The sequence below is a fragment of the Vulpes vulpes genome, chromosome 14 (assembly GCF_048418805.1).
Source record: "Vulpes vulpes isolate BD-2025 chromosome 14, VulVul3, whole genome shotgun sequence".
Taxonomy (NCBI): domain Eukaryota; kingdom Metazoa; phylum Chordata; class Mammalia; order Carnivora; family Canidae; genus Vulpes; species Vulpes vulpes.
The window spans coordinates 106,907,849-106,932,413 of record NC_132793.1 but is presented as its reverse complement, the minus strand read 5'-3'; the positions used below and the strand labels follow the sequence as shown (position 1 = coordinate 106,932,413).

The 24,565-nt window shown below is 49.6% G+C and overlaps 1 long non-coding RNA gene across 1 annotated transcript; it reads left to right on the top strand.

The window, feature by feature from the left end:
- The first annotated feature begins 716 nt into the window (after nucleotides 1-716).
- Nucleotides 717-5,508, top strand: LOC140595486 (uncharacterized). Its single transcript, XR_011997139.1, has 2 exons — nucleotides 717-919; nucleotides 1,455-5,508. It is a non-coding gene; the product is annotated as an uncharacterized lncRNA (long non-coding RNA).
- The last annotated feature ends 19,057 nt before the right edge of the window (nucleotides 5,509-24,565 follow it).

Sequence of the window (24,565 nt, the reverse complement as noted above, 5' to 3'; positions counted from 1 at the left end):
CTGAGCAACTGGTGGGGTCCTGGAGATGCGGATAACAAAGGCAGAAGGAAATTGAGATAAAACCAAATGTCCTTATAACCTACAGCCCATTGACAAATACTTGAGGCTGGCAGAGCTTAGTTTCTTCCAGGAAGCTCCCAACCATCTAGATGTTATGCCTGGATAGAGGGAAAAGCAACCTTGGTTGGACAACAGCAGGGCCTCTGGTATCCTGTGAGTCTTCTTTAGCATATGAAAATCCTTCTGGAACTCCCTTTATCTTTACTTCCCCCAAAGCATATAATCCCTTACCCCTCACAATGGAGAGGGGGCAGCAGCTCTTCCTGACCCTGGAGTCCTGTCCCCGTGCTTTAATAAAACCACCATTTTGCACCAAATACGTCTCAAGAATTCTTTCTTGGCTGGTGGCTCTGAACCCCACAACCTCACCAACATCTAAAAACTAAATCACTGTGAAGAAACCCCCCCCTGTAAGTAGGGCCAGCCCTAATCCAGAGGCAGCCCATCCAGGTGCCTTCCTGAAGTTTTAGCAACAAAAAGCATTCTGTTTGTGATAAGAAAACCATTTCCCCCCACACCCTGATTGGAATGTCCCTGAATAGGTTCATGTTGACCTTCTGAGAAATCAACCTGGATGCTATGTGACTCCCGCGGTTCTTTTGTCTTTAAGCGAGTTTTTTTCTTTTGCCTTTAAAAGATACCTGTAATTGCTAATCGGGGCTCTCTTCCTCTTCGGAGGCGGAGAGCCCGTTTGCGCAAACGTCCAATAAACCCTCTTGCTAATTGCATCTGCCTGTCTGGGGTCTGAGTCTCTGGGGCGTCCGCCGGGACACGTTGGCACCCGTGAGCCAGGGTCCAACATTTGGGGGCTCGTCCGGGATCCGAGACGCCCCAGGCTCAATCCTAAGACCGGTAGGAGGTAAGACCGAGCTCGCTAAATGTCATATCTGTCTCGTCTGTTTGTCTGACTGGCCGGGTCTGTATTGTGCCGGGTCTGTATTGTGCCTGCAGGACGCTGTACTCTGTATTTGGACCAGCGGGGGAGGCAGACGTGCCCGAGACCCCTGGTCCCCCTCCGGAGTCGGACTCTGGAGTGGTCTGGAAGAGGAACGGAGCCCCGGCACTCCCTCCTCTTCGGGGAGGGTCGTTGTTCGCGACCGCTCCCATCTGAATCTGCCGCGCCAGTCCTGTCATCTGTGTACGTCTGTCTGTTCTGTGTCTTTCTTCCTGTCCTCCTCCTCCCCGCTCACCTCTTTTCTACACCCGCGGGGCAAACTGTAACCACCCCTTTAAGCCTCACTCTAGATCACTGGAAAGAAGTCGCAAGCCGAGAACACAACCTTTCGGTCGAAGTCAGAAGACGAAAATGGGTCACCTTCTGCTCCTCAGAGTGGCCGACCCTCAACATCGGGTGGCCCAGGAATGGAACTTTTAATATTGATATTATCTTGCAGGTGAAGGCCCCGGTCTCTCAGCCAGGACCCCATGGGCACCCTGATCAGCTCCTGCAGACTCTCCTCACCACAGAGGAGAGACAGTGCGTCTACAGAAAAACGTCCCCGGGGCGGATGGGAGGCCGCCCCAGCTGCCTAATGAAATTGAGGATGTTTTCCCCTTGGTTGGCCCGACCTGGGACTACGACACTGCTGCTGGTAGGGAGCGGCTCCGTCTCTATCGCCAGGTACTCCTAGCGGGTCTCAAAGGGGCAGGGCGATGCCCCACCAATTTGGCAAAGGTACGTGCTATAGTGCAGGGAAAAGATGAGATGCCGGCAGGTTTTCTGGAAAGATTAATGGAGGGCTACCATATGTATACTTAGAGAGAGAGAGAGGAAACGCAGTAAAGAACTGACTGGGATACTGGCCACCGTAGTACAGGGCTCAGGGCAAAGTAAGTCAGGACAGAGTAAGGACCTGGGAGACAAAAGAAAACCACGGGTTGAACGAGACCAGCATGCCTACTGCAAGGAAAAAGGACATTGGGTTAAAGATTGTCCAAAGAAGGGCCTAACGCAGGGACCTAAGAAGAAGCCCATTCCCGTACTGTCCCTAGAGGATGAAGATTAGGGATGTCAGGGCCAGGAGCCCCCCCCCCCCCCCGAGCCCCTCGGATAACCCTTAAAGTGGGGGGCCAACCAGTGACCTTCCTGGTTGCTACGGGAGCTCAACATTCAGTTTTAACTGAGGCAGAAGGACCCTTGAGCTCTATCTAGAAGATGCATTCTTTTGCCTAAAGTTAAGCTCTCAAAGCCAGCCTATTTTTGCCTTTGAATGGAAAGATCCTGAGACGGGATTCTCAGGACAACTCACTTGGACAAGGCTACCACAGGGATTCAAAAACTCCCCCACCTTGTTCAACGAAGCCTTGCATCAGGACTTGGCAGACTTCCGAGTTGGCCATCCGGACCTCGTTCTCCTGCAGTACGTGGATGATTTTGCTCATAGCGGCTAAGACGGAACAGGATTGTGTAAAAGGTACGGGGGCCCTGCTCGAGAGACTGGGAGGACTGGGGTATAGGGCCTCCGCCAAAAAGGCCCAAATAGGCCAGAGACGAGTGACCTATCTGGGATATCTCCTGGAAGGAGGCCAGAGGTGGCTGACGGAGGGCCGCAAAAAGGCTGTAGCCCTGATCCCAGCACCCACTAATGCCAGAGGGCTACGAGAGTTCCTCGGCAGTGCCGGGTTCTGCCGCCCATGGGTACCCGGGTTTGCAGAGCTGGCGGCTCCCCTATATCCTCTCACGAAATCCAACACCCCCTACCACTGGGGAAAGGAGCAACAATTGGCTTTTAACAAAATAAAAAGGGCCTTATTGACTGCCCCTGCCCTGAGCCTCCCAGATGTAACCAAGCCATTTGCGCTATATGCTGATGAACACCAAGGAATAGCCAAAGGGGTCCTAACTCAGAAACTGGGACCCTGGAAAAGGCCCGTGGCATACTTTTCAAAAGAAAATTAGACAGAGTGGCTGCAGGATGGCCGATGAAACAGCACGAGCCGCTGCACTAGGCCCACAGGAGGATGGACAGAAGCCTTCCCCACCAAACGAGAAATTGCCCAGGTGGTTGTCAAGAAAATCCTAGAAGAAATTTTCCCCTGGTTTGGACTGCCCAAGGTAATAGGGTTGGACAACGGCCCTGCCTTCGTCTCCCAGGTAAGTCAGTTGGTGGCCAGATTACTGGGGATAAATTAAAAATTACATTGTGCATACAGACCCCAGAGCTCAGGGCAGGTAGAAAGAATAAATAGAACAATTAAAGAGACCCTAACCAAATTGACATTGGAGACTGGCACTAGAGACTGGGTCCAACTCCTCCCTATGGTTCTGTTCCGAGTCCAGAACACTCCCGCGCGCCATGGGCTAACTCCTTACGAGATTCTCTATGGAGGTCCCCCACCAGTAACGGACTTACTAGATTCTGCTATTGACCCTCTTGCTAACACTCCCGGTTTACAGGACAGGCTAAAGGCGCTCCAGATTATCCAGCGCCAGATCTGGAAACCCCTTGCGGCTGTCTACCGCCCCGGAGACACAACCGGCCCACACCCGTTCCAGATCGGTGACTCCGTCTACATCAGGAGACATCAGTCCAGGACGCTTGAGCCCCGCTGGAAGGGCCCATACACTGTACTACTGACCACCCCAACCGCCTTAAAGGTAGACGGCATTGCTGCTTGGGTCCACGCCTCACACGTCAAGCGCGCCCCATCAAGGAGCACCGTTGACGCCAGCCAGGACGGACCGGGCGAGCCACCCCAATGGAAGCTCCACCGCACCCAAAACCCGCTCAAGATAAGACTTTCAAAAATTGTTCAATGACAGTTGTTATATTCCTACCTCTCCTAGCGCTCTTCACCTCCGCCAAAGGTGACCCTCATGCCCTCAAAATGTTAACCTGGCAGGTACTAACGTCTGGGGGTGACGAGGTCTGGTCTATAACTAAGACCGCCCCCGTGGGAACCTGGTGGCCTAACCTATATCCTGACCTATGCAAGCTAACCATAGGGGCCCCTAGCCCATGGGACCTAGAGGGATACTTGGACACCTCTAGAGCCCCTAACCGAGAAAGCCCTCCAGGGCAACTGGGATTAGACCCATGGGGAGGATGTGGCACGCCTGACAGAAGGGCCATGCTAAGCACTCTTCCCTTTTATGTCTGTCCCGGGTACCACAGAGATCGCAGGCTAAATCCCACCTGTGGAGGAGGGGAATACTTCTATTGTAAAAATTGGGGGTGCGAGACTAGGGAGACACAGGATGAGAGGCCCTCCTCCTGGGATTACATCACTGTCAAGGCTAACTATACTCACCCGGGGTTACCAGGAACTCTGCAATACTACCGCCCCGATTTTAGGGACTGACTCTTACCTGGAGCCCCAGCCGGGAACTTGGTGGGCATGCAACAAAGGCCTCACCCCCTGTGTGTCAGCTAAGGTTCTAAATAGCTCAAACGACTTCTGTGTCATGGTGCAGATCATACCCAGGGTGTTCTATCACCCTGCTGAAACTCTAGAAAATCAGTATGATGAACATCCCACCCGTTTTTGGCGCGAACCTGTCTCCCTAACCCTAGTCGTTATGTTGGGACTAGGGGTCGCTACTGGGGTGGGTACTGGCGCAGCTGCTCTGATCCAGGGCTCACGACGTTATATAGAACTCCAGGCAGCTGTAAATGAGGATCTATGGGCACTAGAGCAGTCCGTTTCTAAGTTAGAACAGTCCCTCACCTCACTTTCAGAAGTAGGACTTCAAAACAGGAGAGGCTTGGATTTACTACTCCTGAAAGAGGGAGGACTGTGTGCGGCCCTGGGAGAGGAATGCTGTTTCTGTGCAGGCCATTCTGGAGTCATCAGAGACTCCATGGCCAAACTCAGGGATAGGCTAAATAAAAGACAAAGGGACCGGGAGGCCCAGCAGGGCTGGTTTAAAAGCTGGTTTAATCAGTCTCCCTGGTTGACCACCCTAATCTCTACCATTATGGGCCCTCTAGTTATCCTGCTCCTGCTGCTAACTTTCGGCCCCTGCATCCTTAACCGGCTGCTCCAGTTCATCCGAGAAAAATTGTCCATTACCCAAGCTCTGGTATTAACAATGTTGGGCCCTCCAAACTGAAAAAAATAAATGTTCCCTAAGATTTTAAGGTTAAAATCAGCCCAAACAAAGAGGAGGGAATGAAGAAACCCCCCCCTGTAAGTAGGGCCAGCCCTAATCCAGAGGCAGCCCATCCAGGTGCCTTCCTGAAGTTTTAGCAACAAAAAGCATTCTGTTTGTGATAAGAAAACCATTTCCCCCCACACCCTGATTGGAATGTCCCTGAATAGGTTCATGTTGACCTTCTGAGAAATCAACCTGGATGCTATGTGACTCCCGCGGTTCTTTTGTCTTTAAGCGAGTTTTTTTCTTTTGCCTTTAAAAGATGCCTGTAATTGCTAATCGGGGCTCTCTTCCTCTTCGGAGGCGGAGAGCCCGTTTGCGCAAACGTCCAATAAACCCTCTTGCTAATTGCATCTGCCTGTCTGGGGTCTGAGTCTCTGGGGCGTCCGCCGGGACACGTTGGCACCCGTGAGCCAGGGTCCAACAACTGGAACCATCTGGGGCTTCAGTGAGGGTCCCACAGCCCCATTTTATTTATTTATTTATTTAGATTTATTTATTTATTTATTTATTTATTTATTTATTTATTTGAGACACAGAAAGAGCTAGAGGCAGAGATATAGAAAGAGCTAGAGGCAGAGACACAGGCAGAAGGAGAAGCAGGCCTCCTGCAGGGAGCCCGACCTGGGACTCTATCCGGGTCTCCAGGATCACGCCCTGGGCTGAAGGCAGACACCAAACCGCTGAGCCACCCAGGGATTCCCCACATCCCCACTTTAGAGCTGATCCTGCCCATCCTGCATTTATCCCACAACCCAGACAACAGCTGGGGCCCCTCCCCGTGGAGACCTCCCATGAGGAGTTTCCATGTCCTGGGCTCCACTGCCTGTTATCTCACTGCTCCTCATGGGGCCTGGTGGGACACTCAGCTTCCTATTCTCATTACACACCCCAAATCCACTCCTAAGCAGTATCGTGAGCAGAGCAGAGCTTAGGGATTATGGGGGGCGGGCAATGCAGAGGGAGCTTCCCGGGGACTGAGGCACAGACATGCACAAGGGGCAGAACCCACCACCTGCAGAAGCCATTGCCACGTGGATGGCCCTCGCGGTGGGCAGCAGCCCTGTTGGGGGCCTGGCCCGTTTCCCTCCACCTTCGTCCAAGTCCAGGGCAGATCGGAAGGGGGGGCTGACCCCATCCCAGCAGCCCTCCACCAAGGAGGGCTCGCACAAGTGAGCTCTCTGGCTTCCACTTCAGTCAAACCACCTCTGTGGAAAAGGGTTTGTAGCAGCTTATAAAATCCTCGGGAGCAGAGCCAGCTCGGGACGCGCGCAGTCAGGCCACGACAAGATAGTCACGGGATGACTTAAGGTTGTCAATTTTTATACATTCACAAACTTTTTTCCTACTTTCACTTTTCAAATTGCAGTTTCTATTGAGATATAATTTCTATTACAGAAAACCTGTCATTTTTTGGGCACCTGGGTGGTTCAGATGGTGAAGCGTCTGCCTGTGGTTCAGGTCGTAATCTCCAGGTCCTGGGATCGAACCCCATGTCAGACTCTGAGCTCACAGGGGAGTCTGCATCTCCCTCTGCCCTACCCTCTGCTTGTGATCTGTCTCTCTCTCTCAAATGAACAAATAAAATCTTTAAAACAAGCAAACCTGTCATTTTACAATATATAATCCAGGGGCACCCGAGGGGCTCAGTTGGTTTTGGTTCAGGTTGTGATCTCAGGGTCATGAGATTGAGCCCCACTCAGGCTCCACACTAGGTGTGGAATCTGCTTAAGATTCTCTTCTTCCTTCTTTCTCTGCCTCCCCTTCAAAAAAATTAATAAAATGAAATCCATTTTAGGGGAAATCCAGAGCCAACGACCAGGAAAGAATTCTTGACAGGTCTTTGGTGCAAAAAGGTGGTTTTATTAAAGCTCTGGGGCAGCTGCTGCCCCGGGTCTGCAAGGGGAGGCTGATTATATACTGGGGAGTTGGAGGTAAGGAAGAAAAGGAGGTTTTTAAAAGAATTTTCATATGCGAGAGAGGACCTAGGAGCTATTAGAGGCCTTGCCATTATCTGGTTAGGGTTGTTTTTCCCTCTAGCAAGGCATTATCCTGAAGACAGTAAGGAGCCTCCTGGAGGAACATTACACTTGGCCTGACTTAAGGCTTGTCATGGGGCTGCAGTTTAAGACATTTAATTGTATCTCCATTTCCTTCTGGAAGTTAGGTTATTGATAAGAATGCTTTCTCTTGTAAATTACTAAGACATTTGTTAGCCAAAGGGAGACTCCTAGGCTGCCGGATGGCAATCTTTATAAATTAACCATTTGTTTTTCCTTCCCTTAGCTTTAGAGCAGCCTGGAGCGCCTGAGGAAGGTCACACACATCCCACCTGGGATTGTGGCAGGAGCTACGGGATGTCAGCACGTGCTCTGCCCTCAGCTTGCCTTCTGCTCCCTCATCATCACCATTACCACTTTCCATTTCTAGAACATATGTATTGAACTTCGAAAGATACCTTGGACCCAGTGGCAGTCACACCCATTCCCCTCCTCCCAGCCCCTGGCATCCCTCCAGCCACCACCAATCCACTTTCTGTTTCTATTGACTTGCCTATTCTGGACATTTTATATAAAAGGCATCCTGGAACATGTTTTTGAGATTCACTCACATTGTAGCGAGTGGCAGGATTTTGTTCCTTTTCCTGACTGAATAATATTCCATTGTATGAATAGACCACCGTTGTGTGTCCAGTCATTTGATGATGACTGTGAGCTGTTCTTTTTTTTTTTTTTTTTTTATAATAGTCACGGAGAGAGAGAGAGAGAGAGGCAGAGACACAGGCGGAGGGAGAAGCAGGCTCCATGCACCGGGAGCCTGAAGTGGGATTCGATCCCGGGTCTCCAGGATCGTGCCCTGGGCCAAAGGCAGGCGCCAAACCGCTGCGCCACCCAGGGATCCCTTTTTTTTTTTTTAAATTTAATTTTATTTTATTTTATTTTTTTTAATTTTTATTTATTTATGATAGTCACACACAGAGAGAGAGAGAGGCGCAGAGACACAGGCAGAGGGAGAAGCAGGCTCCATGCACCGGGAGCCTGAAGTGGGATTCGATCCCGGGTCTCCAGGATCGCGCCCTGGGCCAAAGGCAGGCGCCAAACCGCTGCGCCACCCTGGGATCCCTTTTTTTTTTTTTTTATTTAGACTGTGAGCTGTTCTGAACAAACTTTTAAGATATGTCATTCACAAAATAATTTTGGAAACACCAGTATGCGGTGGACAACTGTCCTTTCTTGTTTTCCCTATTCTGAGACTTAAGTTCTTCCTATGTTTAATTTTTTTTAAGGTTTTTTATTTTTATTTATTTGAGAGAGAGCACAGAGGGGAGAGACTCCCTGCTGAGGAGGGAGCCCCACATGGGGCTCGATCCCAGGACCCTGGGATCATGACCTGAGCCAAAGGCAGAGGCTTAACCAACCGAGGTCCTCAGGCTCCCCTAAATGTTTTTTTTTTTTTTAATTTTAAGAAAACCGTAGTGACTCCAGACAAAAGTTTTAACAAAATGTCCTCGGTGGAGCAAGGGGAACGGAGTTGGCAACTCTAAATTGAATCCCAACCCTTTCTAGTCTTTTGGTGCAGGAACCGCAGGGCTGATGAACCACAGCGCTGGTTCAGCTGTGACATTTACTGAAGGCAGAACTCTTCACTTATCATTAGTGTTTTTCTTGCACCAGTGTTTTCAGGAGTTTGCATCTAGGTGGAGAAGAAGGCATCCTGGCCTGGCCTGTGGGGAAGTGGATGGCCTTCGTGCACATCCTCCCTGCCCTGAGGGTGGTTCTGAGCAGGGCAGGGGCTGGGAGGAGGACCAGGCCTCCACTGAGCCCACGTGTGGGGTGGGGCGTCAGGCTCCCTGGTCTCACTTACTGTCCTGTTTCCTGCTGTCAACTGCACACTGCTGTTACAGGTGAGATAAGGCGCCAGTCACCTGGAAATGGGCCGGGGCGGGGTGGTGAGAAGGTCATTGCTGAAGAGACTCCATTCAATGCACTAAAAGTTACAAGCAAATAAATAAATAAATAAATAAATAAATAAATAAAAGTTACAAGCACATAGAGTTTATTATAACAGTAATACAATAAAACAAATCAGGTTCTTTTTTTTTAACATTTTATTTATTTTTTCATGAGAGACAGAGAGAGAAAGGCAGAAGCAGAGGGAGAAGCAGGCTTCATGCAGGGAGCCCGACGTAGGACTTGATCCAGGACTCCAGGATCAGGCCCTGGGCTGGAGGCAGGCGTTAAACCGCTGAGCCACCCAGGCTGCCTGCAAACCAGATTCTTAAAAATAGGAGAAGAAAGAAAAAAATCGCCTGTTATCTCACGCCAATACAAGCACTTATTTGCATTTTGATGAACTTTTCAATCTGCCTCACCATTAAAAACAAAAAAGATTAAAAAGCACTTTTTTTCTGATTACACTGGTTGTACAGCTTCCCTGTAGCTAAGATGTAAACCAAAAGAGAAAAAAAGGTAGGAAAGAAAGTGAAATGACTCATTATACCACAACTTAAAGATGCAACGAACAAGTTGCTGTTCTTCCTTCCAGGCTTCTTCTAAGCTACTCTATTTCTCACAATTGTATCCTACATGACTTCACACCAGCTTTTCCAGTTTTGTGGTCTTTTTCACCTAAAATCATGGACTGAATTTTTTCAAGGTGTTAAAAAATATGAAAATATTTTAATGCTACATGTCTTAATAGGGGTTACACATAACATAGGAATCATAACAAATCTTGATTTTTTTCATTTACGATCTCTTTCACACCCTTGAAGCCATCAGGCAGCTGTCCACAGCCCTCACTGCTGACTGACCTATGCAAATACAGCAAGTGGGGGGTAATCATTCTTCACTTACCAGGTCCCCTCCTGATAGGCGGCTCTGTGCTATCGCAAATGATACTCCAAGAAATGCCCTTTTGTAAGTCAAATGTTTCCTACAAATGGGCTTACTGGGTAAAAGAGCATAAATAGTGTTAAGGTTCTATTTCAGCATAACATTGCAGAAATTTTCCCACATAATTGTGTAGGTGTGAAAATAACCAGACATCAACATCCTTTTGACGTAAAGCTGGAATGTCAAGTCCAACTCTATTGGGACATATGAAAATAAATGACTCAGTAGAACAATGACAGCACACGAACCCTAGGGCTTCACTTCTGTGAGGTACAGTCTTAGAATCCCAGGCATCCCCACCAAACCCTCCTGGAGCAGAGAAATGTTGGTGCAGGGACAGCAGAAGAGGCATTAAGTACACTTATGATCCTATATAACCTTCACCATTACTTATTTCCAGAATTTTTTTTATTGTTTTGAACAGAAACTCTACCATTAAAAGGTTAGACCCCACTCTTCCCTCTACTTCTGTCTCCATGAATTTACCTATTCAAGGGACCTCATACAAGTGGAATCATACAGTATTTCTTCTTTTGTCTGGCTTATTTCCACTCAGCATAATGTTTTTGAGGTGCATCCATGTTGTAGCAGGTGTTCATAAGTTTATCATTATGAACTTCTCCTAACCCTTTCTACTCTTTTGGTGCAGGAACCAAAAGATAGATAGATAGATAGATAGATAGATAGATAGATAGATAGATGATAGATATTTCTGGATAGCAGGAATGCTATCCAGCATTCCACCTTATGGATAGACCATATCTTGTTTGTCCATTCATCTGTCAATATACACTTGAGTGTTTCCATCTTTTAGCCATTGTGAATAGTGTTTAACACTGTGTAGGAGTATCTGTTTGAGTCCTACTTCCAGTTCTTTTGGGGCATATACGTAGGAGTGGAATTGCTGGATCACCTATGTTTAACTTTTTGAGGATCTGCCAGTCTGGTTTTCACAGCAGCTCCATGACTAAATGTTACGGGGGAAAAAAACAAACAAACAAAAAAAAAACACCTCTTATCTTTAATATTGCTAAACTGTCAGTATTGCCCAAAGCAATGTACAGACTCAATGCAATCCCTATGAAAATCCCAATGACACTTTTCTGTAGAAATAAGAAAATCTAGCCGAAATTCATGTAGAATCTCAAGGAATCCTGAATGGAACAAAGTTGGAGGTTTCACTCTTCCTAATTTCTTTTTCTTTTCTTTTATTTTCTATTTTTTTTTTTAAGATTTTATTTATGTATTCATGAGAGACACAGAGAGAGAAGCAGAGACATAGGCAGAAAGAGAAGCAGACACCTGGCAGGGAGCCTGATGCAGAGCTTGATTCCAGGACCCCGGATTAAGACCTCAGCCAAAGGCTGATGCTCAACCACTGAGCCACCCAGGTGCCCCCTAATTTCAAAAGTTACTTACTTGAGACATCTTTGGTGGGAAAAGGTGATTTTATTAAAGCATGCGGACAAGGACCCTGGGGACAGGAAAAGCTGCTGCCCCAGGGCTGTAAGGGGTGGTGATTATAGACTGGGGAGTTGGCGAAGGTGAGGAAAAAGGGAGGTGTCCAAGAGGATTTTCATCTGCTAAAGAAAACTCTCGGGATCCTGGAGGCATGGCTATTATCAAGCTAAGGTTGTTTTTCCCTCTGGCAAAGTATTAACATAAGATAGTTGGGAGTTCCTTGTAAGAATGTGACACAGATCCCACCCAGGAGTGTGTGCATGGGGGGGTGGGGGTTGAGGTTGTGAGGTGTCAGCTTGTGCTTTGTCCTCAGCTGCCCTACTGCTCCCTCATCCACTAGACCCATATATCCACACAAGCAGCACTCTACTCTGACATTTGTTCTTTCCTCTGCGGAGAGCAGGCCGGGCACATAAATAAATGATGCTCAAAACATGTATCTGAGGAGCAAAGGCATCCTGCGAAGTATGTTTACTTGTAACAATTTTTCAGAGAGGTAGTGTTACTTCTCCAAGAGTGAACAGCCAGAAAGAAGCAGGGCCATGATTTGAACTAGAAGTTGGGTCTCTTTGGTCCACGAATCTTGAAACCTATTGTGTAGGGTAGGTGGTGTTGGCTTGTGTTTCTCTCTGGGTGGCACAATGGGACATCCCTATGCATTAGCTCCTGGGAGCAGGCTGTTGGGTTGGCAAGTTCTATGGCATCACTGTCATTGTCATAGAGGGTGAGGGTCCCCTTTCTCTCCTGCTGGAGGTTTACTCCTTTAGGTCCTGGTTTATGGGGCATCTCCTCTAGGAAGCCTTCCCTGACCTGCCCCAAGCCAGCTAGTCTCCCTCCTTCTCTAGACTATCCTAGGCTCTGTACAAAGTCCTACTAAAGTGTCCAATTGTAGAGAATCCTAAGTACAAACGAACACTTTGGGGGAGGATGTCAGGCTTTCCCAGATGTGAATCCCAATTAGCCATCACAGAGTGTGAGACCCTGGACGTATCACTTCTCTCCCTTGGGAGCACCTTCTCTCATCTGGACAGTGGATGCACTAGTACCCACCCTGCCTGGGCTGCTATATGTGACACCACAGACCAGGTGGCTTAAACAACAGACATACAGCATCTCACATTCTGGAGACCAGAAGTCAAGGTCAAGGTGTAAGCAGGGGTGCTTTCTCCTGAGGCCCATCTCCTTGACTTGCAGATGGCCATTTCTCCCTGGGTCCTCACATTGCTGTCCCTCTGTGGGTGCTTGTGTCCTAAGCTCTTATAAGGACACTGATGAAGGAACAGAAGGCAAGCTGAGGGCAGAGCACGTACTGACACCTCCAACCCTACCCAGCCCCCAAGTCCCAGGTGGGATGTGTGTGACCTTTCTCAGGTGCTCCTGGCTGCCCTAAAGCTAAGGGAAGGAAAAACAAATGGTTAATTTATAAAGATTACCATCCTGCAGGCTAGAAGTCTCCCTCAGTTTACAAATGTCTTAGTGATTTATGAGAGAAAGCTTTCTTATCAATAACCTAACTTCCAGAAGGAAATGGAGATATAATTAAATGTCTTTTAAACTGCAGCCTGGTGACAAGCCCTTGAGACAGCCAGAGTGTAGGGTTCCTCCAGGAAGCTCCCTACTGTCTTCATGTTAATGCCTTGCTAGAAGAAAAAACAACCCTAACCAGACAATGACAAGGCCTCTAACATCTCCTAGGTTTCCTCTTTAACATATGAAAGTCTTTTTTTTTTTTTTTTTAGAAATCTCCTTTTTTTCTTTACTCCCAACTCCCCAATATATAATCAGCCACCCCTCACAACCTGGGGCAGCAGCTCTTCCTGCCCCCAGGTCCTGTTCCCAGAGCTTTCATAAAACCACCGTTTTGTACAAAAGACATAAGACGTGTCAAGAATTTTCTTGGTCGTCAGCTCCAGACCTCACCTACATTCCAAGGCTACCTCAGACACCAGTCAGATTAAATGAGGACCCACCCACATGATCTCATTTTTGAACTTGATTACCTGTGGAAAGACCCTATCTCCAAATACAGTCACATTCTGCAGTGTGGGGGTGAGTGGATTCCGGAGACACACAGTTCAGCTCATAGCACTGCCTTTAATCTGACACTCAAATTCCTGCTACACTGCCTCTGACAAGAGTTGCCCAGCTTTGGCTTGCACACCTCCAGTGGCGGGGAGCTTTCTACCTCCTGAGGGGATAAGTGGTGGACAGTGATTTTCAGCAGTGGCTGCTATCCTTCCGAGAAGCCTCACATGGAGGCAGAATTCCTTTAGCTCTCTGTACACAGAGAAGGCTATTTCAGTGTCTTGAGCAATTCAAAACAGGTTGTTTCGCCCTAAACAGCAAGAGAGCTTGCTTGTTTTGGAAGGCAAATTCAAAGGCAGATTCCTGCTGGTAGACTTATCTGTGTTTTGTTATCTGCCTTGAACAGAAGTGGCTTTGGAACCCCAGAGTGTGGACGCCTGGTTTGCCCAGATAAATGTCACGTCTGCGCACCCAAAGGAAGCTATAAATAGGCCACCTGAAGGAGAGGGGGTGGCTTTCAGGGTGGCCAATGTGAAACTGAAAATTATTTTCTTCCCACCCAAATGAGCTGGATAGTTCTTGTGGGATCCCATCCAGATGGTGAGAGGAGCCACTAGGGACATTCAGATCAAGTCTTACTCAATTCAGTTTGACTTTATTATTTTTTTTTTTAAGATTTTATTTATTTATTCATGAGAGGCAGAGAGAGAGAGAGGCAGAGACACAGGCAGAGGGAGAAGCAGGCTCCATGCAGGGAGCCCAATACGGGACCCGATCCCGGGACTCCAGCATCATACCCTGGGCTGAAGGTGGCCCTAAACCACTGAGCCACCCAGGCTACCCCAGCTTGACTTTATTTATTTATTTATTTATTTATTTATTTATTTATTTTCCCAGTTTGACTTTAAATATCCATTCTCAGCAAAGGAAGCAATTACTTTTTTTTTTTAATTTATTTTTTTTTTTTAAATTTATGATAGTCACAGAAAGAGAGAGAGAGGCAGAGACACAGGCAGAGGGAGAAGCAGGCTCCATGCACCGGGAGCCCGATGTGGGATTCGATTCCGGGTCTCCAGGATCGCGCCCTGGGCCAAAGGCAGGCGCCGAACCGCTGCGCCACCCAGGGATCCCCGCAATTACTATTTTTGTACCCCAATTTCACTCTGCTATTCTATTTTTTTTCTGAAAAATTTTCACATTCCAAACATAATACACGTGTATTATAAATAATATGGAAAATGCACCATGTAAGGGAGAGGAAAAATATTACCTTTAATCCCATCACCTAAAAACTCTGTTAATATTTTGATGTACCTCTCTCTCATCAATGGGATTATGCCTTTTATTTTTATTTATTTATTTATTTTTAGATTTTATTGATTTGAGGGAGAGAGAGCAAGCACAAGTCAGGGGGAGGCCAAGGGAGAGGGAGAAGCAGACTCCCCACTAATCAGGGAGCCTGATGCAGGGCTGGATCCCAGTCATGATCCTAATGACCTGAGCTGAAGGCAGACACTTAACCAACTGAGCCACTCAGGTGCCCCTGGGATTATACTCTTTAGAAACAGTTTACAGGGAGAAGCCTGTGTGGCTCAGGGTTGAGATCTGCCTTTGGCTCAGAACATGATCCAGGGTCTGGAGATGGAGTCCCACATCGGGCTCCCCGCAGGGAGTCTGCTTCTCCCTCTGCCTGTGTCTCTGCCTCTCTCTCTCTGTGTGTGTCTCATGAATAAATAAATAAAATCATTTAAAAAAAAAGAAAGACAAAGAAACAGATTACACTGTATCTCTTGCACCCACCAGAGGTGTGTAGAGTGGTGAATAAGACAGCCAAGGGCCTGTCCCCTTGGAGCTCACAGTCCAGAGGGGAGACAGAAAAAACACGTAGATGAATTTTCAGGCCGTTTCCAATGTTAGTGTTAGATACAGGACTGCAGCGAGCACTGGGCCCGTGGAAATCCTGAATGTACACATGTTGATTGCATAGGATGACTTTCTAAATGACTTTCTTTCTTTCTTTCTTTTTTAAGATTTTATTTATTTATTCATGAGAGATATACACAAAGAGAGAGAGGCAGAGACACAGGCAGAGGGAGAAGCAGGCTCCCCGTGGGGAGCCTGATGTGGGACTCGATCCCGGAACACTGGGATCATGCCCCGAGCTGAAGGGAGGTGCTTAACCACTGAGCCATCCAGGCGTCCCTCTAAATGACTTTTTAAAAGTGGAATTTATGGGGAGGCTGGGTCGCTCAGTGGTTGAACGTCTGCCTTCGGCTCAGGGTGTGATCCCAGGGTCCCGGGATTGAGTCCCACAGTGGGCTCCCCGCAAGGAGCCTGCTTCTCTCTGCCTGTGTCTCTGCCTCTCTCTCTCTGTGTCTCTTATGAGTAAATAAATAAAAATCTTAAAAATAAATAAATAAAAAATAAAAGTGGAACTTATGGCACAGAGTTTCTCTCATTATAAGCAAACTATAACAATCTTCTTCATGTATATTTGTATGAGTAGCATGTTGGTACCATCTAATAAATACCTCCTCTGCCTGTGTTAGACCCTATAGATTCTCTGGATTCTCTGGCGTTTTACAGCTTTCCCATCTAGGTGAATCCCTCATCCTTCTCCCTAGAGAGCTTATATACCCCAAGGAACAGAATCCTCTCATTCCCTCCTCAGGCAGCTCCTTCCATCTCTGTGTGGCTCTGCCCAATTTTGAAATGAAATTGGTCTTCTTGGGCTTCCACCACTGGCTCTCGAAAATGCGGAGCAAATGAAGTGAGGAAGCCAGCCTGGGTGGCTCAGCGGTTTAGTGCCGCCTTCAACCCAGGGCGTGACCCTGGAGACCTGGGATCGAGTCCCACATCAGGCTCCCTGCATGGAGCCTGCTTCTCCCTCTGCCTGTGTCTCTGCCTCTCTCTCTCTCTCTCTCTCTCTCTGTGTGTGTGTGTCTCATGAATGAATAAATAAAATATTTTTTAAAAAATCAAGTGAGGAGTCTTCTTCGCATAAGCCCTGCTGAACTTGCGGCCAGCTCCACATCCCCTTGGAGGGCTGACCTTGCAGCTCCCACACCACCCCCCACCTGAGTGGGCAGTTCCTTTCTTGGGACTCCACCCAAGTGGAGTTACCTCACCTCCCCCAGGGAGCCTTCCCATACCACCCCTTCCTGAGGAGCAGGTGGTCTGGCTCTTCTGTCCTCCTGCTCCCGTCCCCGCTCCAGGAAGCACATATTTCTTCACTCAGCAGCTTCAGCTCCATTTCTGTTCCCACTGGGTGTTGGATAAAAAGCTGTCATATAAATGAATGGAGGACAGGAATCCATAGAGCACCTGTATCTCGAACAAACTCTGTCACTGTGGGCACATCGTGTGCTGGATCTGGGCCCGCTGCCCTGAGCTGTGTAGTGGACGCGGAATCAGCTATGCACGTGCTGAGTGAGCACAACCTGCCCTGAGAAGGGGCCGCTCCAGCTGAGACCCCAAGGAGGACGCTCCTCATGTGAAGGGGGCAGGCAGCAGAACTCCAGGAATAGTGGCTACAAAGATCTTGAGATGGAGCAAAACCAGGGTGACCCCCCCAAATTTATCAGAGGTCATGTGAAGGGCCCTAGCTTCTTCATTCAATCACTACTCACGGAGGGATGGTGTGCACTGGCCCAGCAGTGGCTGTGGGTCCAGGTACCCCGGGTCAGGAAACTGGCCCCAGCACTGCCCCCCAAAGGGCTCAGAGGCCAGTGGGGATGATCAGGCGATTAAAGATATACACATCAGGAAAGGCTTCCTGCCTGTGTGCCCTGACCTCATGAATTCGGTGATTGATCCATTGAATCATGGTTTCACGGACTCACAGGCTGATTTCTTAATACAGTGGATGGTTTGTTCATTCATTCATCTAACAAATCTTGATTGTGGCCTTCTGTGAACCAGGCTCTGTGCTGGGCTCTGGGGAATGGCCATGATCAAGAGACACAGCAACTTGACTCTTGAAGGATACCCTCTAGAGGGACAAGACAAATGCTACTGACATGGGGGTAAAAATCAAACTGGGCCCTGAGATAGAGTCAAGCACTCAGTTGGGGCCGATCCTGGTCCAGGGAGGACCCACTCACGCACGCTCAGGTGTGAAGGAGAGCCAGGAAGCAACCCCCACAAGGATCAGAGGATCAGCCCGTGGAAAGGCCCAGCACCAGAGTGAGCTTGGCATGATCGGGAAGCCCGCTCTCCAGGGCCGTCTGCCTGCTGAACATGTGTCTTGTCCACAACAAATCACCCCTTAATTTGAAGGGGCTGCCAATGAAGACGTGCCCCGCCTCCGGCCACACACGGTGCCTTCGTCTTCCTGCAAACCGGCAAAAGCAGCCTCCCCGGCTGGCACAGCCTCCTCCCGGGTAGGCCTGCGGAGCTGGCGGCTGTGTGGCAGGAGAACAGGGCCACATTGTGAGCTTTCCACAGGACGCCGTGGGCAAACAGAAGGGTGGGCAGGCTGGGCGCTCAGAAGCTCATTGAGCCCTCAATCGCCCGGCCAAGAGCACAGCCAGGAAGAAACAGGTCTTTATTAAGGGAAGGCCCGGCACGGCCTGAAACGGGGGGCATGCCAAGCCCATCCATCTGCAACCTCTGTGAGGCTGGGCTGGGAGGGCAGCGGGGCCGGACGCGGAGCCACGAGCGCCCAGAGAACCAGCAAGTCTACCTTTACGGTCTGCAGGCAGCTCGCCTCCCGGGGAGGGATTCACACACGGACGCACGTCTTCCTTTCCTGCACTTCCCTCCCCTGGGACCTAAAACGTGTTTTGAATTCCCACGTGAAGGACGGTGGTCCGGGAATGATGCCATGTGAGCCTCCGTGCGCCTCGACATCTCAGCTCAATTGCTCTCCACGATCCCTAGGAATAGGTGCCCCTAGGAATCAACTGGGGCCAGAGCATACCAGTGACTTGGCCAGGGTCCGAGGAGTAAATAATGGAATAGGGATGGAACTGGGTCTGCCCAGCCCCAGGCCTGTGCATTTCACCATTGGTGTGTGTGTGTGTGTGTGTGTGTGTGTGTGTGTGTTGTCTGACCATTCCAGGGCCAATCCAGAAGCTTGACCTGATCGGGACACGTAGGGCGAGCTGGCTTTGGGAACAGCCAGGCTCACTTAGAGCAACTTTTGGGGAAATAAGCCCCAAGGTGCCCTCTGCCAATGCAGGAGTGCTCTTCAGGCTGTGGCATTTCTTTCATGGGATCAGGGCCTCAGGGAGCTGGGTCAGTCCCTGGATGGCTGGTGGGCAGGAAAAGTAGCAGAGGCCCAGAGACAAGGAAGGAGCAGGGGGGGATGCAGGCAGGGAAGCTCAGGGGCCTGCTGAACCTCTCTGCCCCACAGCAGACCCACCTGCCTGGGGAAGGGGGGCCCAAGGTTTATGGGGCTATAACCTCCTCACTGCTCACCCACCTCCAACCAGAACCCTCCCAACTCTTCCTCCCCAGTGTGGTCCCCAGAGGATCTCAATCAAATCTGCCCCACCTCTCCCCTCCTGTAGGCTTCCCCGGGGACAGATTCCAAGGCTGCAGGACAGATTCCAAGGCTGCCCTGTCTCTGCCCTCACCCCCTGCCTCACCCGACTTTGGACTTGGCCCGCTAACAGAGCTCTGCCAGCACACTGGGTTCACACCTCTGGGCCCTTGCCCCTGCGGTTACTCTGCTGGAATCCTTCCCCTGACTGCTCCTCTGGCAAGTTTTCTTTCTTTCTTTCTTCTTTCTTTCTTTCTTTCTTTCTTTCTTTCTTTCTTTCTTTTTTTCTCTTTCTTTCTTTCTTTCTTTCTTTCTTTCTTTCTTTCTTTCTTTCTTCTTTCTTTCTATTTTATTTATTTATTCATGAGAGATAGAGATTCAGAGAGAGAGAGAGAGGCAGAGACACAGGCAGAGACAGCAGCAGGCTCCATGTGGGGAGCCCGACCTGGGACTTGATCCCTGGTCTCCAGGGTCAGGCCCGTGGGCTGAAGGTGGCGCTAAACCACTGAGCCACCCAGGCTGCCCTCTGGCAGGTTTTCTACCCTCGCCAAGGCTCTGGCCCTCCAGCCCCTGTGCTTCCCCTGCCCAGCGCTTATCACAGGGGGGTTGATAACTCATCCATCCCACTACCAGCCATTCCCCATTCAAGGGTAGGGTGGCGGGTCCCATTATTCTGGCTATGGGGCAAATCACCCAAAGACTTCCTGAAACAAGGATTTGTTAACAGATTCCAGGGGTGGGGGATTTGGGCTCATCTCGGCCCCACGTCATCTGGGGCCTCATCAGGAATCATCTGAGGGTTCATTCATGTGGGGCAGTTGATACTGGCTGTCCCCATGGGTGCCTTCCCATGTGGTCCTTCTGTGTCAGCTAATTTGGGCTTCCTCACAGCATGGCAGCCAGCTTCCCTCAGAGTGAGCATCCACAGAGATGGAGGCAAGTAGAGGGTGGACCCAAGCGGAGAGACTGCTTGGTGGGAAACGTGTCTGGGGCACCATGTAAGGAGTGAGGGTAGGACCAGGGTTTATTTCAGGCGATTCAGGTGCCACCCAGTCCAGCAGCCCTGAGTCCAGTGCAAGACCAGACGCCAGCTCTGGAGAAGTGACCAGAGGCTGGATGTCTGGGGACACATGGCCTGAGAACACGCACTGGCATCTGGGAAATGGAGTGATGGGTCCTGCCCCTCCTAGGACATGTGGGCAGACTCTTGAACCTTGGCAGGTCTGGCAGAGTGGGATCAGTGCACATTGGTGTGGACTTGCCCTGTCATTCAGGTGACCCCCTGTTGGTGACACCCTTAAAGATCTCTGGGGTCACTGGTGGCAGCTTGGCACTGACTGGACTTACTTGCTGAGTGCTACAGGGTATCTGGATGTAACTTCCTCTGAGTTTTCCAAGGTGGCTATGCAGTGACTCCCATGGTCCCTGGGATGAAGGCACAGTCTTTAAAGTGGCTTCAGAGGCCCCTCCTGCTCCTTGTCTTACACTAGCCTCAAAGAGTCAAGGCCCCAGAGGCTCCCGCTACCTAGTCAACCATCAACAGAGCAAGATGCCCATGCTCTGCAGGCCTGCAGGAGTCAGACCAATGGCCCACCTGCAGGTTCTTGCTCCTGTCTCATATTGGCCTTTAAAAAAAAAAATGTAAAGTTTCATATGCCTAACTGATTTTTCACTAGTTCATTTTACAATGATGACTTCACTGTATGATGTGCTCTCCAAATCCATCTCTGCTCTGTGTGTTTGCACATGCTGTTCCCTCTGCCTGGAGGGTGCTTCCTCTCCCATTTCTCTCTAGAAAGCTTTGACTCACCCTGTAATGTTTAGTTCAGCTATCACTCCCTCCAGGGAGCCATCCCTGACTACCTACCCCTACTCCAGACCTCACATAGAATGCCAAGATTTCTTCTTGTGATGACTAAGATGACTCTTCAGCACACTCTTCCTCAGTGTCCCTTGAAGTCAGGGCCTGGGTCTTACTGGCCAGTGGGCCAGTGTGCCCAGTGCACATTACACACCCCAAACAGTGTTTGTTGAATGAATCAGTAAAGGATGCATTTTAAATGAAGCCATCTACTCTGGTCCAACTTCCATCTCTACCACTTTCAGTCTATGTGATCTTGGATAGTTTTCTTGACTTCTTTGGGCCTCTCATCTCAAAGTCTGGGAGAGTCTGAAAGCTACGTGTGTCTGCCAGCAGTTGTCCATGTGTCTCCATCTAGCAGTGACTTTTTCTTTGTGGCTGTTCTCACCAGATACCGAGACTGGGAGAAATATAAGAAAGCACGACATTCAATGGGTAACCTGGGACGAAGAGGCAGCATGGGGGGTGGAAGGGGAGCATGTGCCACGGTGAAGGGCGAGGGGCATGGCCTTGAGTGGGTTTCCTCCCTCTGCCTGGCCTTGGTTTTCTCATATGTAACAAGATGGAGGTGAGCTGAAATTTGAAGCCACATAGGCTGGCCCCTGAACCAGGCACTAGTGGCTTCACCCCCGCTGCCTCCTTCTTCGCTCTCTGCCTTCTCAGGAGATCCAGCCACCCCTCCACCCCACTGACACCTCCTATAGCCCCCACACTCCTGTCTTGGGATTGAGTGAAGTGTGTCTCACACACATGCATGCATGTACACATATCTTCACCTGAGTGTGGCTTTCTGTACTCTCTCTTCATGTGAGGATCATGTTCTCCAGTCACTGCCCCAGATTTAGCCAGCCAAAGTCAAGACAAGTGACTAGGAAGTGGAATCCCCACAAATAAAATCCTTAACACCTGATATCAGAGACTTCCTTCCCTGTCTTCACTCCTAAACCTCACGGAGAGACACCAGGTGCCATGCCTGTTGCTGCCTCAGAGCCTTTGCAATTGCTGTTCCCTTGTGCATTAGCTGTTCTTCCCCTCATCACGGGCTGGCCGCCTCCCTCTCCTGGTTTAGGTCTCAGCATGGATGACATCTGCTACCAAAGATCCTTTCCATCCCAGGCCATCCTGGGAGTGGGAATGGGGAGTGTCCCACATGGGGAACGGGATGGCACAGTCGCAGGTGGGTGTGTGCTGGAGTGGCTTTCTGGGGCACACAGGGCATCTCTGCTCACAGCCAGATTAGAAGCGAATGACATCTGTGCTTCTGCTTCCCATCTGAAAGCTGGGTACTCATCCAGCGGGGCTGAGCAAGAGAATGTGAGCAGGGGGCACAGCACAAGGCAGAGTCTGCACTGACTGGGGCTGCGGAGACAGGTTGCCCGGGGCTCACGGCCCAGGGTCCTGCTGCCTGGAGCACAGCACTCAGGCTGTGGGAGCCAGGAAGCCAGGGGGTTCAGGAAATGGGTCGAGGCCTCTTCCCTAGATGGGAAGACAGACAGTGTCAAGAACAAAAGGAACGGCCCTGCAATGAGACCACCTAGGCTCATCTCAAGGGCATTAGGCTGTGTGAACAAAGGCAGTCTCAGATTACATGCTAGATGATTCCATTTATATACCGCTCTTGAAATTTTAAAAATATATCTAGTCATACCGAGAGCGAGTGGGTCAGTGGTGGCCAGGGGTTGGAGTGGGGAGGGGGTGACCAGCAGGCAGAGAGCACAAGGGAGTTCTCTGGGACGATGGAACAGATCTGTACCTGGGGCGGTGGTTACAGAGAACTAGGTACAAAGGGGAAAAGCAAGTGCCCCCAAGGGCAGGAGGAATCCGAATAAGGGCTGCGTTCAGTTAGTGGATGGTGCCAATGTCAATTTCCTGGGTCGATCATTGCACAGCGGTTATGTAAGACGTGTCACCGAGGGGAGCTGGCTGAAGGGCACACGTGAGCTCCCTGAACTATTTTTGCAACCTCCATGCAAGCCTAAAACTATTTCAAAATAAAAAAGTGTTTTTTTAAAAAAGATTTATTTATTTGACAGGGACAGAGAGAGAGAGAGAGAGAGAGAGAACACAAGCAGGGGGAGCGGCAGGCACAGGGGGAGGGAGAAACAGGATCCCCGCTGAGCAGGGAGCCTGACGTGGTGCTCCATCCCCAGACCCTGGGATCATGACCTGAGCTGAAGGCTCAACCGACTAAGTCCCCCAAGCACCCCTAAAGATGGCTTTAAAAATGAAAAACACTGAGACGACCTCATCTAATAACAGCAGAGCGCACATTCTTCTCAGGCTCCTGTGGAACATTTGCCGGAGCCACGTTATGTTTAAAAGAATGGCATCCATGCAGTGTGTACTCTCAGACCACAGTGGAAGTAAGCTAGAAAGTCTTAATGGAGAGATAGTTGAAAAACCCCAGATTCTTGGAGATCAAACAACAGTCTCCCCCCCCCCCCTTTTTTTTTTAAGATTTATTTATTTATTCATGAGATACAGACTGAGAGAAAGAGGCAGAGACACAGGCAAAGGGAGAAGCAGGCTCCTCGCAGGGAGCCCGACGTGGGATTCGATCCTGGATCCCAGGATCACGACCTGAGCCAAAGGCTGGCACCCAACCACTGAGCCACCCAGGTGTCCCAAACAATAGTCTTCTCAACACAGGAGTAAAAGAAGAAATCAGGAGGAACTTGAAAATATTTGAACTGGGTAAAACTGAAAACACAACTTATATAAATTGTAGCAAAAGCAGTTCTTAGAGGGAGGCTGGTAGCATTCAACTCATAAATTAGAAAAGCAGAAAAATGGGGTGCAGGTAGCTCAGTCGGTTAAGCATCTGATTCTTCTTCTTTTTTTTTTTTTTTAAGATTTATTTATTTATTCATTCAGAGAGAGCGAGAGAGAGGCAGAGACACAGGCAGAGGGAGAAGCAGGCTCCATGCAGGAAGCCCGATGTGGGACTCAATCCCGGGACGCCAGGATCACACCCCAGGCTGCAGGCGGCGCCAAACCGCTGTGCCACCGGGGCTGCCCAAGCATCTGACTCTTGATTTTGGCACAGGTCATGATCCCAAGGCACTGGGATTGAGCCCCACATTGCTGTTGGGTTCCTTGGTCAGCGGGGAGTCTGCTTCTCCCTCTTCCTCTGGCCACCCATCCCGCTCCTGCTCTCCCTGTCAAATAAATAAATAAGATCTTAAAAAGAAAAAAGGGGATCCCTGGGTGGCTCAGCAGTTTAGCGCCTGCCTTTAGCCCGAGGCGCGGTCCTGGAGTCCTGGGATCGAGTCCCGTGTCGGGCTCCTGGCATGGAGCCTGCTTCTCCCTACTCCTGTGTTTCTGCCTCTCTCTCTCTCTCTCCCTCTCTCTCTATCATAAATAAATAAGTAAATAAATCTTAAAAAAAAAAAGATCTTAAAAAGAAAAAAGAAGAATAGCAAATTCTTTTTTTTAAGATTTTATTTATTTATTCATGAGAGACACAGAGAGAGAGGCAGAGACGCAGGCAGAGGGAGAAGCAGGCTCCATGCAAGGAGCCTGATGTGGGACTCAATCCGGGGACTCCAGGATCATGGCTGGGGCCAAAGGCAGGTGCCAAACCGCTGAGCCACCCAGGGATCCCCAAGAAGAGCAAATTCAATCCAAAATCGACAAAAGGAAACCCATCTACCCTGAGAAGGCCCTGCTCCAATCTCACTGGT